This window comes from Eublepharis macularius, chromosome 8 (genome assembly GCF_028583425.1).
Source record: "Eublepharis macularius isolate TG4126 chromosome 8, MPM_Emac_v1.0, whole genome shotgun sequence".
Lineage (NCBI taxonomy): Eukaryota > Metazoa > Chordata > Lepidosauria > Squamata > Eublepharidae > Eublepharis > Eublepharis macularius.
In genome coordinates, this window is record NC_072797.1 from 85,428,421 (window position 1) to 85,445,209 (window position 16,789).

At 42.7% G+C, this 16,789-nt stretch overlaps 1 protein-coding gene across 2 annotated transcripts in view; it reads right to left on the bottom strand.

Annotated features, from left to right (window-relative positions):
• SPIN1 (spindlin 1) overlaps positions 1–15,781 on the bottom strand; it is a 59,302-nt gene extending 43,521 nt beyond the window's left edge. For both annotated transcript variants that reach the window (XM_054986591.1, XM_054986593.1), the window contains exon 1: positions 15,569–15,781. The gene's annotated coding sequence lies outside the window, so the exon portion shown is untranslated. The remainder of the gene's footprint in view (positions 1–15,568) is intronic.
• Between the last annotated feature and the right edge of the window lie 1,008 nt (positions 15,782–16,789).

Consider the following 16,789-nt stretch of genomic DNA (forward strand, 5'->3'; position numbering starts at 1 on the left):
GAGGTGGTGGTGCTGGCAGGAGCACTTTGAGTTCTGGGACCATGGGATAAGTTTGCTCAGAGAAGGCCTTCTGGCACATGATGGGCTTCACCTCTCAAGGTCAGGGAAGAAAACATCTGGAAAGAACCTGGAGAGCTTCATCAGGAGAACTTTAAACTGATGCCGCAAGGGGAAGGGGATGATAAACATGGGCATTTCAATGAAGAAGTAATAACAGTGTGGGCCCATCTGCGTAGGATAGATTAAACAAATGTATAAGGCTACAAGTGCCTGTATACCAATGCCCGAAGTATGGATAAGAAGGAAGAACTTGAGCTTCTCTTGCAAACAGAGGGCTACGATATAGTAGGAATTACTGAGACGTGGTGGAATGATTCCCATGACTAGAATGTGGTAATGGATGGGTATGAGTTGTTCAAGAAAAACTAGAAGGGTAGAAGAGGAAGCAGAGTGACATTGTATGTGAGGAGAGGGCTTATTGTCAGGAAGTTCTGGAGAATGTGGTTGACAGCCCAGTGGAAAGTAAACAGGTTGAAATAAGGGGAGGAAGGACAAAGGGTATTGTTGTTGGAGTCTGCCACAGACCGCCTGACCAGGGGGAGGAAATGGATGCTGCCCTTCTTGAACAGATTGGTAGAGTATCCAGACATCAGAAACGTATAATTATGGGTGACTTCAACTTCCTCAATGTGTGCTGAAAGATACATTCAACAAAATGACAAGAATCACGCAACTTCCTGACCTGGCTAGCCGATAACTTCCTTTTCCAAATGGTGGAGGAAGCTACAAGGGGCTCGGCCGTACTAGACTTAATATTAACCAACAGGGAAGAATTGGTAGATGGGGTGAAGGTGGTGGGGACCTTGGGGGGGGGAGTGACCATGTCCTCCTTCAATTCCAGTTGCTGTGTGGGGACAAGGAAGTTCGTAGCCAGACTCATAGGTTAAATTTTTGTAGGGCCGACTTCATTGAACTCAGAATCATTTTGCAGGAGAGTGTGCTGGAAGGGAAAGGAGCGAGTGAAGGGTGGGGTCTTCTCAAACATGAGCTTTTGCAAGCTCAAGCCCTCACTATCCCAGCAAGACGGAAACATGGTAATGGCTCCAAGAAACCGATGTGGATGCACAGAGAGCTCCAGAATAAGCTAAGGGAGAAAAAGGAAATGTTCAGGAAATGCAGAGAAGGACAGACCTCTAAAGAGGAGTATATGAGGGTTATTAGGTACTGCAGATCAGCCATCAGAGAGGCCAAAGCTCAGTACGAGCTGGGTCTGGCCAGGAGGGCTCGCTACAACAAGAAAAACTTCTACAGATATGTGAGAAGCAAACGCAAGGTAAAAGAGGCAATTGGACCACTGTTGGGAGTAGATGGAGAAACTCTGATGCAGGACAGAGAAAAAGCAGACAGGCTTAATGACTTTTTTGCCTCTGTTTTCTCCCCCAAGAACCTAAGCCTATCCAGAGTTGGTAGAAGACATGACAGGACACCTGGGTGGCTAGTTGACATTGATAGAGAGGTTGTGGAGAGGCACCTGGCTGCACTGGACGAATACAAATCCCCTGGGTTGGATGGTGTGCACCCAAGTGTGCTCAAAGAACTTTCTAGAGAACTTGCAGAGCCTCTGTTCATTATCTTTAAGGCCTCCTGGAGGGCTGAGGATGTGCCACAAGATTGGAGAAGAGTGAAATCCCAATCCTTAAGAAAGGGAAGAAGGATGACCCGGGAAACTACAGGCCTGTCAGTCTGACTTCTGTTGCTGGAAAGATATTAGAGTGGTTTTAAAATGATCGATCTGTAAGCATCTGAAGGACCACTTAGTGATCTGGGGAAGTCAACATGGTTTTGTCCCCAACAGATCTTGTCAGACTGACCTGGTTTCCTTCTTTGATCGAGTGATGAGCTTACTGGATCGTGGGAACTCTGTCAATGTGATTTACCTGGATTTCAGCAAAGCTTCTGATAAGGTTCCCCATGACATTCTAATGGGTAAACTGGAAGACTGTGGACTGGACTATAGGACAGTTTGGTGAATAGGGAACTGGTTAGAGGACCGCACCCAAAGAGCGGTGGTCAATGGTGTTTCATCAGATTGGAAAGAGGTGTCCAGTGGGGTGCTACAGGGCTCGGTTTTGGGCCTGGTACTTTTCAATTTTTTATCAGTGATCTGGATGAAGGGGTAAATGGGCTACTCATTAAATCTGCTGATGATACCAAATTGGGAGGAGTGGGAAACACCCAAGAAGAGTTAAAATTCAACAAGACCTGAATACTCTGGAGAAGTGGGCTGTTGTGAACAGGATGCAATTCAACATAGGTAAGTGTGCAGTATTACATCTGGGTCACAAAAATAGGAAGCACAAATACTGGATGAGGAATACACTTCTGAGTAGTAGTATATGCGAAAGAGATGTTGGGGTAAGAGTGGACTGTAAACTAAATATGAGCAGTCAGTGTGATGTGGTGGCAAAAAAGGCAAACTCAGTCTTGGGTTGTATCAAAAGGGCCACTGCATCGAAATCGCAGGAGGTCATACTCCTGGTCAGGCTGCACCTGGAGTACTGTGTGCAGTTCTGGAGGCTTCACTTCATAAAGGATGTGGACAAAATCAAGAGGGTACAGAAGACAGCAACAAGGATGATCAGGGGTCTGGAGACTGAGCCCTACGAGGAAAGGCTGAAGGTCTTGGGAATGTTCCGTTTGGAGAGGAGGAGATTAAGAGGGGACATGATTGTTCTCTTTAAATATTTGAAAGGCTGTCATTTGGAGAGGGGAAGGAGCTGTTCCAGCTGGCAGCAGAGGATAGGACCCGAAGCAACGCGCTTTAATTACATGCAGAAAAAAGAGCACTTTTAATAATTATCTAGAGAAGGTGTAAATCTGACATGATACAAATATTTGTTTTGGAGAAAATTGGAACAATCTAAACAAATATAGTTTGTTTTTCCTTTATTGTTTTTTTTCTGCATTATGTATATTTTATTTATTTGATTTTTGGCCCACCCTCCCCGCAAGCGGGCTCAGGATGGGTTACAGCAATATAAATAGTACAAAACTGAAACAAATACATTAAAACCAGAAACAATTATACAAATACATTCAGGATCTCAGGTGGCAGCCCCCTCCACTTTTCCCAACCATGATATAAGCAAAGGGGAGGAGGAGGTGCAAGTTGATATAATCACTGTGACTTGGCATGTAAGAGGGCAGATGGCTGTGTAGCCCCCTTTGCAGGGGACCAGTAGGGAGGCATTTCTAAAGAACCTAAGACTGGCCTCAACCATATGCCTGGCGGAACATCTGTCTTACAGGCCCACTGAAGGGATTTGTTACTCGTTTGTTGATTAGTGGGTTTTGTTTGTTTTATTAGTATGAGTGTAATTGTAATGATTTAGGTTTGTTTTCAAATGATTTCATAATCCTGACTAGAATGTAAAAATCTGTAGTGCCCTGCCTTATGTTGTCTCACAAGATGTTCACCAGGGATAGTCATTTGTTCCGGAACAGCAAGGAACATTATTTTCATAACGTTACCCCCACTTTACATCCTAGGTCTCAAAGCAGCTTTACAATTCTTTAAATTCAATAAAGTAAAATACAATATATAACAGATAATTATATAGTAACAATGGCAATAAATACAGCAACTCTATCCTACAGCTGCACACTAAAACCCACTGCCAGGCAATGATCAAGACCTTTCCCCAGTCAAGCAAATGTTCTTCTAAAAACTATCCATATAAAGGTCAGAAGAGTGTCCAATATATTTCCCCAATCAAGGAAAATACATAAGGAAGACTACCTAGTAGTCTGTCAACCTTGTATTCAACTGCCAAATCTTGGAGCAGGGTCCACTTCGAAGGTTACATCAGGGACAATAGTTCCTTCAGATACTCACAGTTTAGTGCAAAACAGTTTTAAAGGCCAAAACCAGCACTTTGAGTAGGAAAGCAATAGACAACTAGTACAGGTTCTTGATCTTTTATAACTAGCTCCATTTAAAAGCTGAACCTCTGAACTGTGGAACAGTTGTTTCCCAACATTTTAATAAAGGCATCAACTGTAAATGCAGTACTAATCTGACATTTATGTTATTTGGACATGTGATGGACTGCATTTGAAAGCAGGTTTTTTAAATGCAGCAATCAGACAACTGGGTGGGAAAGAGTTAACTCTTGCTTGGAATAGAGAGCTTGAGTGACAGGCTGCTCCCTCCTCTGATTGGTCAGTTAGAACCCTGCTGAAGTTAAGGCAAAGATCAGACCTACCACCTATGTTCTTGACCCATGTCCTTTCTGTTTGATAAAGCTACCAGAGGTGGACTGGCTGAGTAAGTAGGGGAGTGCTAAAAGCTTCCTTAGGAGCCTTATATTGGTCCTTATATTGGACAACTTCCAGCTCATCTCCAACTTTCCATTCTTGGGCAAGGTGCTAGAGTAAGTGGTTGCTTCTCAATCTGGCCTCAGGTCTGGATTTGAAACAGAGAGCTTTGGTTACCTTAACTGATGACCTCTACCGAGAACTAGACAGGTGAAATGTGGTCCTGCTAGTTTTTCTGCCTCTCTCAGTGGCCTTTGGTACAGTCAACCACATTATCCCACTGAGCAGCCTCTTAGCACTATTAACTAAGGGCCACTGTGTTAAAGTGGTATACTGGGGGATTCCTGCTGTGCCCCTTGGACACTGGCCTGTGGGATTCCACAGAGTTCAATCTTACCCCCATGCTATTTAATGTTTACTTAATGCTGCTGGGAGAGATCATCAGGCGGTTTGAGCTATGGTGTCACCAGTATGTAGGTGATACCCAGCTTTTCAACCTAATTCCAAGAATGTTACTGATGTTCTGACTTGATGCTTAGAGTCAGTAATGGATTGAATAAGGGTGAACAAGTTGGAACAATCCTGACAAGAAAGAGGTTCTTTGGGTTACTAGAAAGATTGACCAGCAATGTGAGATCTCTCCTGTCTCGGATGGAATGACATTCACCTTGAAAAGTCAGGTTTGCAGCTTAGGAGTCCTGCTTGACACAGTCACTTTAGAAAAATCACTTTAGTACTACTTTAGAAAGTTGTGGTGGCTTGAAGTGTGTTTGCTGTCATGACCCACTCTGACTCAGAGAAAGAGCTCAAGGGGCCAAGGCCAAAGGATCAGTGAGGACCTTACACTGAAGGCACCCACTGACCATGTTTACAGCAGCACCAGAGGGCACCCCACCAGAGCCTGCAAGCGAAACTTTGTCACCAGCCCCTGAGAAAACCAGCAGGCTTCTGCTGGACAGGACATGAACCTGGGTCCACAGCCCCTCAGGACCTGCTCCCACTCGATGAACAGCAGCCATGAAAGGAATGGGCTGAGGTAGTGCAAAGGAGACAAAGTGCTAGACTGGCTGTGCGCAATCCCAGCCTAGATCCAGGGCAGTGCTCTGAGAGTAACACCTCTTTGCAGGATCTTGGACAAAGTACAGCACAGTCTCAAGCTTCAACACCTGCCAGCAAGTACAGCTGAGCCTAATTAATTCCCTGCCTATTTAGGCTGAGGCTTCCGCCAACTGCCTTGCTGGCCAACCAATTCACATGACACAAGCCCAGCTCCTCACTGCCAGCTCCAGTGGACCCTTGCAGTCTCACCAGCCAAGCCCGAGGCTCTGCTTGTGGGACTAGACCCTGTTTTCATTCAAAGCGCAGGGCATTTGCCCAGTTTTGGCTGGTGTGTCAGCTGCACTAGTTCCTGGTTCAGTCAGATGAGTCACAGTAATCCTTGCTTTAATTACATTTAGACTGGTCTCCGGCTATACTCTCTACTTGGGAGCTAACCTTGAAGAGTATTCAGAAACTGCACCTAATGCAGAAAAGTGTGGCTAGACTGCCAGTCAGGACCAGCTATCAGGAACATGTGACCCCGATACAACAATTACACTGGCTACTATCCACTCCAGAGCACAATTCAAAGTGTCAGTTTTGTCCTTTAAAGCCCTACATGACTTGGGACTGGGCTATCTGAAGGACCATATTCTCTCATGTTGCTTCCTGGGAGTTAACTGTCCTGACTGTCCCATCAACTAAAGATGGTTGTTTGGCGGTTACATGAGAACCTTTTTGATAATAGTCTGATAATAATGGAATAACCTCTCCTGTCAATGTTTGACCTTTTTAACCTCACTGTCAATTTTAGGAGTTAGCTGAAGACTGTGTTATTTAGGACTGCATTTAATTAACTTAAGTTTTCTTTAGTTACTGGCAGTCTTAAACTGTTTTTCAATTCTGTTTTATTAGTGTACTGTTATTATTTTATTTATTTTGTATGCCACCTTGAGTTCGTGCAAGTTGGAAATGCAGCAAACAAATAAATATCAACTTGAAATGTAAATCATTACTGGGGGAGGGTCCTCCTCTCACTGGCAGCCTTCAAACCAAGACTGGTCAGCCATCTTGTCAGAAATGATCTAGCTCTGGATTTTCTGTATGAGTGTGGGTGGGTGGGTGGGGGGTAGACTAGATGGCCTATACGCTCCCTTCTAAGCCTAGAATTCATCGTCAGCTTCTATTCTGGAAAAATCAACTTCCTGACTTGATTTTATGGTAGCCAAAATGCAATATGCGCTGTCAATCACTACACATCAATAAATATCTTGAAGAATTTTCATGAGTTTGGAAAACTAAGAACCTCTTGACAGACAGCTAGAAACTTTGTTTAATTTCTTCGCAAATGTAGTTGTGTACCATCTCCCCCAATTTATCATTACGATGATTCGGAAGCCATCCATATACTCCCAAACTCATTTAGTATCCAATCCATGCGACAGGATCTGCTATGCTGAAACATGGTACTTAAAAGATGCTACAACAACCAAAAATTCAAGTGATGCCATTCCTCAACTTCATTCTGTTAGGTTCAAAGTTGGCATAATGAAACAAAATGCAAGAAAGTGATTTGGCTAGGTGCACGTAACACCAGCATGCCAAGTTTTTCATCACCTTCCATGTACTCTGGATGGGACAATCTATTTAGGTCTCGCCAACCCAATTACTCCCCCCACATACACTGGGTGAGAGTGAAGGGCTTTACTTAAAGTAAATGCCACCAAAATCAATGAGACATTACTAAGATTCCCATTAGAGCACTGAGTTGGTGGAAATGATCAGGTATTAATCATAAATTGGTATACTATCTAAAGCAGCTTGGTATGACGCATCTCCACTGATTCAAACCAAGGTAAGGATTTCCTGTATCCCAGGCTCTAGAAAGTCAGGCATGTTCCATCTTGGGCTGGGATAAGCACATATCACCTTATTCCCCCACTTGCTGATGCAGCACAGTGGTTAAGTGGTTGAGTTGCGAATCAGTACTCTGCTGGCCTGAATTCCACTACTGCTATAAGCTCTGCAGGTGCCTTTGGGTAAGTCACTTCTCTCAGCCCCAGCTTCCCAACTGTACTGTGCGAATAACAACGCTGACTTTGTTCATGACTCTGAGCGGGGCACTAATCTGTCTAGAAGAGTGGTATATAGGTGCAATTATTATTATTACCAGTACCATTGGAACTGGGTGCAAGGATTTGTTCAGTTTCTCTCATCTGTAAGGTCATGTACACAGTGAAAGGTGCAATAACTATGTCTCTCCAATAAGGTTATTTTCCAATGTGAACTAATATGGAAGAGGAAGATTGTATAGAACAGAAAAACTTTTGCCTCCCTGTTAAATTTATTGAGAACAAGGTATGCATAACAGACAGAGACTGGTCAGACTAGTAAGAACACCCCAAAACAGTCATTCTGCTCAGTGGACATACACAAGAAGCACATCTACCACTTCTGGGATTGTATTCCGTAATCTCAGTCATACTGTATACAAAAATACACAGAGTTCTTACCCAAAGCTCGCCTGTAGTAATAGATCGTGAAGATTTCACAAAGGAACAAACGCAGCAGCAGTAGCCCCCCTACTCTCAGCTGTGGGCTATTATATGTCTCAAAACTCCAACTTTCCTCTCATCTTTCTACGTCACTTATGTCCTTCGTTTCCTTGGTTACCAGGTGGAATGCATCTCAGCTCTTTTGTTGTGTGTTACACTTTGCCTAGGACAGATAAGCAGCCAAAAGGCCCCTCGTCTCCCCCTCAGCATCTCCAGGCCTCTCCCAGGCTGTATACAATAACTGTATCTTTTCCTGGGACAAAACTTTCTCAGGCCATCTGACCTTGCCTGAGTGATAAGTTCTCCTATGTGCCTGCATTCTGACTTGCCAGCTACCTAATATGGAGGAGGTTTAACAATTAGCTTTAAGAGGGGAAAAAAATAAAAGATGGCTGCAGTTCAACTTCTATGAGCAGGTCTTAAATTGGAAAAGAGCCAGAGTTGCCGCTAACAACACAAATCTTGACGGGTAGCCATGTTAGTTTGTCTGTAGCAGTGGAAAAGAGAAATAGTCCAGTAACATCTGTAAGATTTAACAAAATTAGTGATAGGGTATGAACTTTCGTGAGCTGCAGCTCACTTCTTCAGATACCAATCTGAATCTGAAGAAGTGAGCTGTGGCTTGCAAAAACTCATACCCTACCACTAATTTTGTTAGTCTTATAGGTGCTACTGGACTCTTGCTCTGTTCCACTAACACAAATCTTCTAACTGTATATTCAGTCCTGAAAAGCAGAAGTATGAGAGTTTATCATCTCTCAGTAAGGGAGCACTGTTTTCCAAAATACTATGATTACCATAAAATACACTTGGATCACTAGGCTTTCAACTTGAATTGGCTCCACTTTTTAGTTTCAAGGTAGTATTTCAAATACCCAGTTATCAACTGAACACAGTTGTCAAATCAAACCATCAGAATAAGATTAGGATATAACAAACTTTACAAATTCTTTGAAGCACGTTAGTGACAATACCGCACTGAAGAAAATGGACAAAGAACAACATAATTTACAGAAACCGACAAGTTATGACGAAGCAAGAGACTGTGATAGATTAAAAAAAATCTTAATAACCAAGACAATATAGAGTCTTCTTATACATGGGCTCGACAATCCTAGGCACCAGGCCCCACTGTGCTTATTATTTTTAGTAATGGTTTTATTTTAGTGTCTCTTGGCAATCTTCTATTTGTCCAAAGTACAAATGGTTATTTATCATTCCACACCAGAACATGTTTTGTTGTATGCTTATTTTGCTGTATGGCATGCTTATGCTCTGTTTCAACATTTCTTCAACTCTGTATTGGATTCTTGCTAATGCTGTATCTTTGTAAACTTGTATTTATTTACTTTATGGAAATGTCCTTGATATTAATTGTACTCATCTCACACTATGTAATCTGCCTTGAGTCTCATTGAGAAAGGACTATAAATGACAAATGAAAAAATAAACTAAAAATGCATGAGCATGCAGTTCTTGTTACTGCTTGTTTATATGTTATACCTTCTATGGTTGTGGATGAATCCTTTATCAGTTGCTTTCTGTACCAGCTCCAATACTCAATTAAACAATGGTTTTAAAAACAATAATGAAATTATGAGAACTTGAGGACAGGGTAAATTAGGGTTAGAGGCAAGCTTTTTGTTGTAATGAAGACAAACAGTATTACTCCTGTATTTATTTATGCTTGTGGCACTGCTTGTGTCACATGAAACTGTGAAGGGACTAGGATTAAGCTTTGTGATAGCAATAATTAGAAAAATTTGGTCATTAAAATACGAAACCCTGAAAGCTACAAAATGAGCTTGGCTGTTAAACTTTAGGGGCAGTTCCTTAAGCCAAAATATTTTTTGTCAGGGCCTGCCTTATATAAATGTTTTAATAGAATTTCATAACATAGAATTTACATCTAGAAAACAAAGAAGAGGTTTGTCATTGCAGAATTTCAAATGCTGTGTTTTCAGTTGTTCACATTGAGGGAGACATGATCATACAGATTCCATTGGACAGGCAACTGGACATCAGCTTCTATTCCTCTTATTTACTGGCAAAAACAATTAACTTCAAGGTACAAGTTAATCAACTTACACTATTAAAAGGTAAAAGGGTTTCACTTTAGCTTAATCTGTGTTTAGTTCCAAATGTGGCTGACCTTAACATGCCTAAATACCACCCCTCTTTGGATTACAGTGTTAGTTGCAGGCGTAAACCTTATCTGTATATCCTCAGTATCAGTGAAATTTCTAGCACCCTGACAAATTTTAATGCAGCTCCTTTAATATGATTCATCCCATCTTCCACCTTCAGGCTTATTTCTAATATCAAAGCTGTAATAATTGTCAAGTATAAATACTTCCAACCCCTCAAAATGGCTGGCCGCTTGTCCAGGGAAGCACTACTCAGACTGTATCAAGGAATAAACTAAGTACTCCAATACAGTAGGCTGTAGTGTAAGCCATTACACTGCACATTCACGTAAAGAGAAATGAGGAAAGAAAACACTAGCACTAATCAAAAGGATGTAAACAGACTCCTGACCAGTGCGAAGCCTCCAAATATTGGCTAATCATGATGCCATACACAATTCTAGAAGTTTTACAAGTTGGTAGCAATAGTCCAGAGCACTGACCCAAAGTGCTTATCAGACAGAAGAATCACCACCAAAAACATATAATGCTAACTTCTTCAAAAGAATGGATAACTACGGTTATAATACTAGGCACATGTAACTTGGTACAATGTGACTTAAGTAGAGATAAGACCGTTTGGGGGCAGGGGAGGAAAAAATCAGACAAAAATGAGTTTTGTCTTTTCCCAAGGCCTTTTCTTCAGTTTTTCTAAAAGAAAATTTTGGAAGTTTGAGGGAGTACTGAAAAAACTCCTATGAAATATTTTCTCTTTTAGAATTTCTTTCTTGTCATAATAAACATCTACTGGGAATGTCAATGGCAAGATTGGTGGATTTGCTGTTTCTGCATTGAGAACCAGTTTGGTATAGTGGTTAAGAGTGGCAGGACTCTAACCTGGAAAACCGGGTCTGATTCCCCACTCCACTGCCTGAAGCCAGTTGGGTGACCCTGAGTCAGTCACAACTCTCTCGGAGCTCTCTCAGCTCCACCCACTTCACAGGGTGATTGTCCCGAGGATAATAACAACACACTTTGTAAACCGCTCTGAGTGTGGCATTAAGTTGTCCAGAAAGGCTGGAACTGACCCCATCTTGGGACAGTTATTATCTGTTTGTTGATTTTATGATGAACTGTTGTTTTATGAATTGTTTTTAATATTTGTATTGTATTTTTATAGCTGCTGTACCTTGCCCTGAGCCCGCTTGCGGGAAGGGTGGGTTAGAAATGTAATAAATAATAATAATAATAATATAAATCAAATATTATTATTATACTTAGTTAAATGCTTTTAAAGACAAGGTGGGCATGAGGAAAACATATACAACTCATACATCCAAGGTGCATTTCTACACCTAGAAAGTGTGAAAGAGCAGAGAAACTGTTTCAATTTGAGAAAACATTAAGTTTTCCAAAGAGCTGCATGAAGATAAAATTGAAGGCTCAGAATAAGAAGTTTCAGAAGTTTATTCTAATTAGAGAATTGAGGAGCTGATACTTTTAACTGTGACTAATTTTATGCATAATTAAAGCTCTATAATGTGCATGCTAATACTACACTACTGGTCTGATGCTTTAATTTTATAAAGTTTAACTACATATCAGATATGCTATTAGTTTTATTGTGTGTGACCCTTTTTCTGACCAAATAATATAGTTTAGGGTATTTATCACAAAGCTTGTCTTTTCTGTTTAGCTCCTACCTTTCTACTTTTCAGGTAGCAAAAATTAAGATACATGCGCTAAGGTAGCACAGCGTGCATCAGCCTGCAGTTTTCTCTCAAGTGTTGGGCATAATTATAATTTTGATTGTAGAAAACTAAGGCATTTATAACTAATTCCATAAACATGTCAAATATTGCAATTTTATATGCGATGTAGATTATAAAGTATGCACTTTATGTTGATAAAACAGTAAAAAACGTTTAAGTTTAATGGGACAGTAAGTATTGCATATAATGCAATTTCCCACAAAATTTCTAGTTTTTTTCCATGAAAAATGGAGCAAAAAATTCCCCCTTGTGGCTTCAAATTTTTTGTGCTCAGGATCAGATTAATACTTCAATCTAAGAGGTGCACATAGGACTGGGGTCTAACATGCTCATTCACAAAACAGTCCAATAGGCAAACTTTTTGCTTGAAAGAAATTAATTGGCCTTGGTAATTAAGACTGCCTTCCCCACAACGGACAAGCATAGAACTCAAACCCACATCTAACTGTCCCACACTAAGGACACCCTTGGGCCATGCACATATGGGACCTACTAGTTTCTGGGTAATCAAAGGTCAAACACACATCAGGTTGATGTTTGAATGCCTTCCTTGCCCTCCCAACCAAGGTTCCATTCCCACCATTTCAAGAAGAGGAACAGTTTGTGCCAGTGGAAACAAAAGAGGTTGTCATTAAACATTTTCCCCACCTGACCCATCCATATACTTCCAATGAACCATACATTGGCACCCGCTTGCCTACAATTTTAATTTATTTTAACCTGTAATCCATTCATCTTCTCCCAAAGGGGTTTACTAATAATTGAGAGTTGCTGAAGCATAGTGGTTAAGTGGCTGGGTAGCAAATCAGCATTCTGCTAGTTCAACTCCCACTACTGCCATAAACTCTCTAGGTGGCCCTGGGTAAGCCACTCCTCTCAGGCCCAGCTCCACAGCTGTATTGTGGAGGTAATAACCACTGTTCACTACCCTGAGTGCGGTACTAATCTGTCCAGAAGGGCAGTATATAAGCAGACTGCTACAACTATTTTTTTTAAAAAAATTCAAGTTAAAAGCTAACAGTTTCCTCAAGAGTCAACATTACACAAGCAACAACACAAGCAACATGCTGAACATATCCCTTCAATGCTTGTTGAAAAAGCTGAATAGCCCATTTCTAAATTGAAAGTGACAAAGATAGGCAAACCACTTTCAGGACAATGGTGGTGCCATCACAGAGTTCATCATATTTTGGTGGGCTCGCAGATTTGGAAAGAAAAACAAATAGTAGGGATTCTGTTGTTCTCAACAAGTGGTTGATACTACTGTTAAAAGAACACCAAGGAAAGAACACAGCGGCCAACAAACCAGAAGCTTCATACTGTAGCCACTAGCCTTTAAGCCCCTTTCATGTTGGACCCACTGGTGTGTAGAGCCTGATCTGTCTAACATTTTAGCAGACCAAGCGTGACTTTATTTCACTAACTTTTATCTTGCATGTATACCTAAAAACTAACATCCATATTAACACATTACATGATACTGACTAAAAATTATTCCTATCCTAGAATTAAGGTGATTTTTTTTTTTACAATCAAGAATTTAAGAAATGAGTTCTAAATTGTAAAAATAGTAAAAACTTACTTCATGGATAATTAAATTGCAAAAATACAAGACAGTATGTATACGCTGCGATAAAAGATTAACATGTAGACTGATTTTACACATTAGCAATATCCTCCAAATAAAATCTGTAAGAGTACAAAAACAAACCAGTTTGCTTTTTAGCCATTGTAAGCACTCACAGGCAGCAGAGAATCAGAGAGAAACTCCTACACTCTATCATCCTTTAAAGATAGTTGCCGTTTATCTTCAAGGTCATTTTACAACAGAAAAATGTGCAACAAAAAGAAAAGATACCTCTGTCAACTAAGGATTTGTATTTGTGTAGCTTAAAACTGTTTTCTAAAGTTTTGGTAGAAGCCTGAAGGGGGTGCTGATAGTTAACAAAGAACTTGGGGGTAAAAGTCTGTATAGGGTGTGACTTATACTATGCATAGTCTTTTTTTTGCTACCAAACTCGGGTTTACCAAAGAATCTCAAATGCGTGCATTCTTTAAATTAAAAATAATAAAAAAGAGCCTTTCATTGCATACAAATAGTACAGCCATGATCAGATCTCTATTAATTTAAGAAACCAAACTGTATGATAATTAAATATTTTTTGAACTTCATTTCTCAAAGCACATCATTTTAAGATACTAGCATTGCACTGGAGAGGTGAAACAGGCTGGAAAACTGCATAGTTTTGCCACCCTGTTCAGAGCTAACACACTGTCTAGTATCAGGTAATGAGCCACATCCCAAAATAAAAGAAATGGCCCTGAGCATTCTGCTCGGGTAATACCTATTTAATCATCGCCAACATTTTGGTGCATCAGCCTCCCTTCCCCCATGACTAGGAAGATAGATACGCACATTCCAGTCAAGTCTCTCAGTAGAGGTCGCCCTACTTGCCACCCCCTCCCCCTCAACAAGGCCTCACTAAGCTTCCAGAATCTTTTGGACTTTCAGTTCATTGTAATATCAAAAAGAGTCCAGTAGCACCTTTAAGACTAACCAATTTTATTGTAGCATAAGCTTTCGAGAATCAAGTTCTCTTCGTCAGATGCTACCACAGACTAACACGGCTAAGTTCATTGTAATGTACGTAACAAATCAAAAGGAGACACCTTCAGAGCAAAAAGCTGTACTCTTGGTTTTATACCCCCCCCCCCACGCACACAGCCTTTTCTCCCTTTGGGGAGGGAGGGAGAAAAGAAAAATAAAGCAGAAAGAGAGTAGAAGATGAAAGATTAAAAAACAGAGACAAAATGAGCTTGAGGGAGGATGAGGGACAGCGTCAGCCATGTTTTGCTTGTGTGATGTGTGGGTACAGTATTTACAAACCTGCAGCTGCAGCAGCTCTTGAAGTCTGAGGGAAGAGAAAGGAGGGAGGATGGTGGGGGAGGGGAAGAGGGAGGGGGAAGGAATGAGACAAGGAGGAAGGGAGAGAAGCAGGAGAAAGGAGGGAGGAGAGACAAGCAGCAACAGCAGACAAAGGAACCCAGCAAAGCCTGACACGCGCGCGCGCGCGCACCCGCGCACACACACACAACAGCTGCAAGAGGAACTATGTTGTGTGTATGCTACTTTCGTCCATGTAGTAATTGGGGAGGGAGAAGCACAATCTCTCACACATCACTATCAACAATCCCCCTCCCAATTCTTAAGTAGCGCTGAGGTAAATCTTCAATTCCAGTGAATATTGGGAGGTGAAGGGAGCAGAGGGGGAGAAGAACTGGGGATGCGGGCACCCTTGCAGGGGCCCCAACTTGACACACAATAGCGGGAAGGATCCAGAACGTTCAGGCGCAATGGTTTTTCGGGTGGGGGGGCTGAGAATGGGCTGAGGAAGAATGGACAGAGCCTGGCGCCTCCCTCTCGTCCCCTCCCCCAGAGGAGGAGCAGTCAGAGGCGGGCAGGGTCTGCCCCACTCCCCCTCCAGGTTACGGAGGGTTCCCCTCTGGCCTCTCGCCCTCCCCCCTTCTGGCAACAGCTTCCGGGGGGGGGAAGAAGAGAAAGACGGGGGGAGGAGCAGCGCTGGGCCGCTGCGAATGAATAATAAATAACGCCAGCCCCAGGGGAGGGAGGGAGAAGGGAGCGGCGGCGGCGCCGGCTCCCCCACAGCGACTCCCTCCGGTTGTGGCCGGTACTGACAGGCCAGGCCAAGGGCGGCGCGGCAGCTCCCCCTCCCCTCCCTCCCCGCTCCCGCTCTCTCACCTGCTGCCCGAGCCTCCTTCTTGGCCGCCACCTCCTCCACCCGGGCGGGCGTGAGGTGCCCGGAGGGGGGGCGGCGTCTGCGGGGGTGCCAGTGCTGCAGAGGCTTCGCCACCCCCGCTGGCCCGGCCAGGCCGCTCAGCTCGTCGGCGGCGGCGGCAGTTGCTGCGGCTCCCCTTGTCTCGCTTGGCCCCCTCCTTCTCCGCCGCTGCTTAGCCCTCCTCTCCCCTGCCACATTGAGAGCCTCCCTTCGCCTGCGCGGGCGCCGCTGCCAGAAGAGAGGCCTCCGCGCCTTCCTGCCAAATAGTGAGCCGCTCCAAACACGCGGCCCCGCCTTCCTCCCTTCTGCAGCGCGCAGGCGCACTGCGCCCGTTGAACTGCGACAGGAGAGCGGCGCCTCTGCTTCCCTCCCGGCCGTCCTCAGGCGCATGCGCGGCTTGTGCCGAGCTCACTAACTCTGGGTAAAGGAGACGTAACTTCGGTCCTCACCCTCACAGTGGAACAGATGCGAGGAAAGACGTCTCTAGTGTGGGGTTGCCCTGTTTTTTGTAGCTGTAGGATACTCTATTCCGACTCCCGGGATAAAAAAACTAACAAGAAAAAAATTCAAAATGCATTCTCTTTTGTTATCACTCTTTGTTTTGCTGGAAAAGAAAGTTAACAAGACCCGTAAGTTACCTTCCTAGACTCACTTCTGCTCCCCATCCTTGGTTTTTCCTATGGGAAAGGTGGATGTCTTTTTAAACTAGCACAAATAATCCAAAGTATTACTAATTATTATTCGTGTTGGGTATGCAAAGTATTATCCATGTACTCCCAATTATAGACATGCACTGCAGTTTTCAACCATGACATTTCACATGCATATACAAGACTCATATAGCTATGTGTGAAATCATCACACTTTACATGGTACAGATTTTATGCTATTTCATTCCCCAAAGTACTCTCCACTTTTAAAATATTTAAGGGAGTGATCTTTGCAAGTACATTTCCAGGGTATGAGCTTAAACTTTTGCAAGTAAGGCATCATAAAAGGTTTGAGGCTTAATGCTTCATTTACTCTTTGTGAAAGTTCAGAGGTTGAGCTAAAATCTTCTTGCCTAGCTGCACCAAAGATTGCAGATCATCAAATCCTTCTAGTCTGCGGCCAATTATGCAATGGTGTGAGATAGAACAGAACAACAATGACAAAACCCTTTCCTGTGGCACCCTATTATTCAG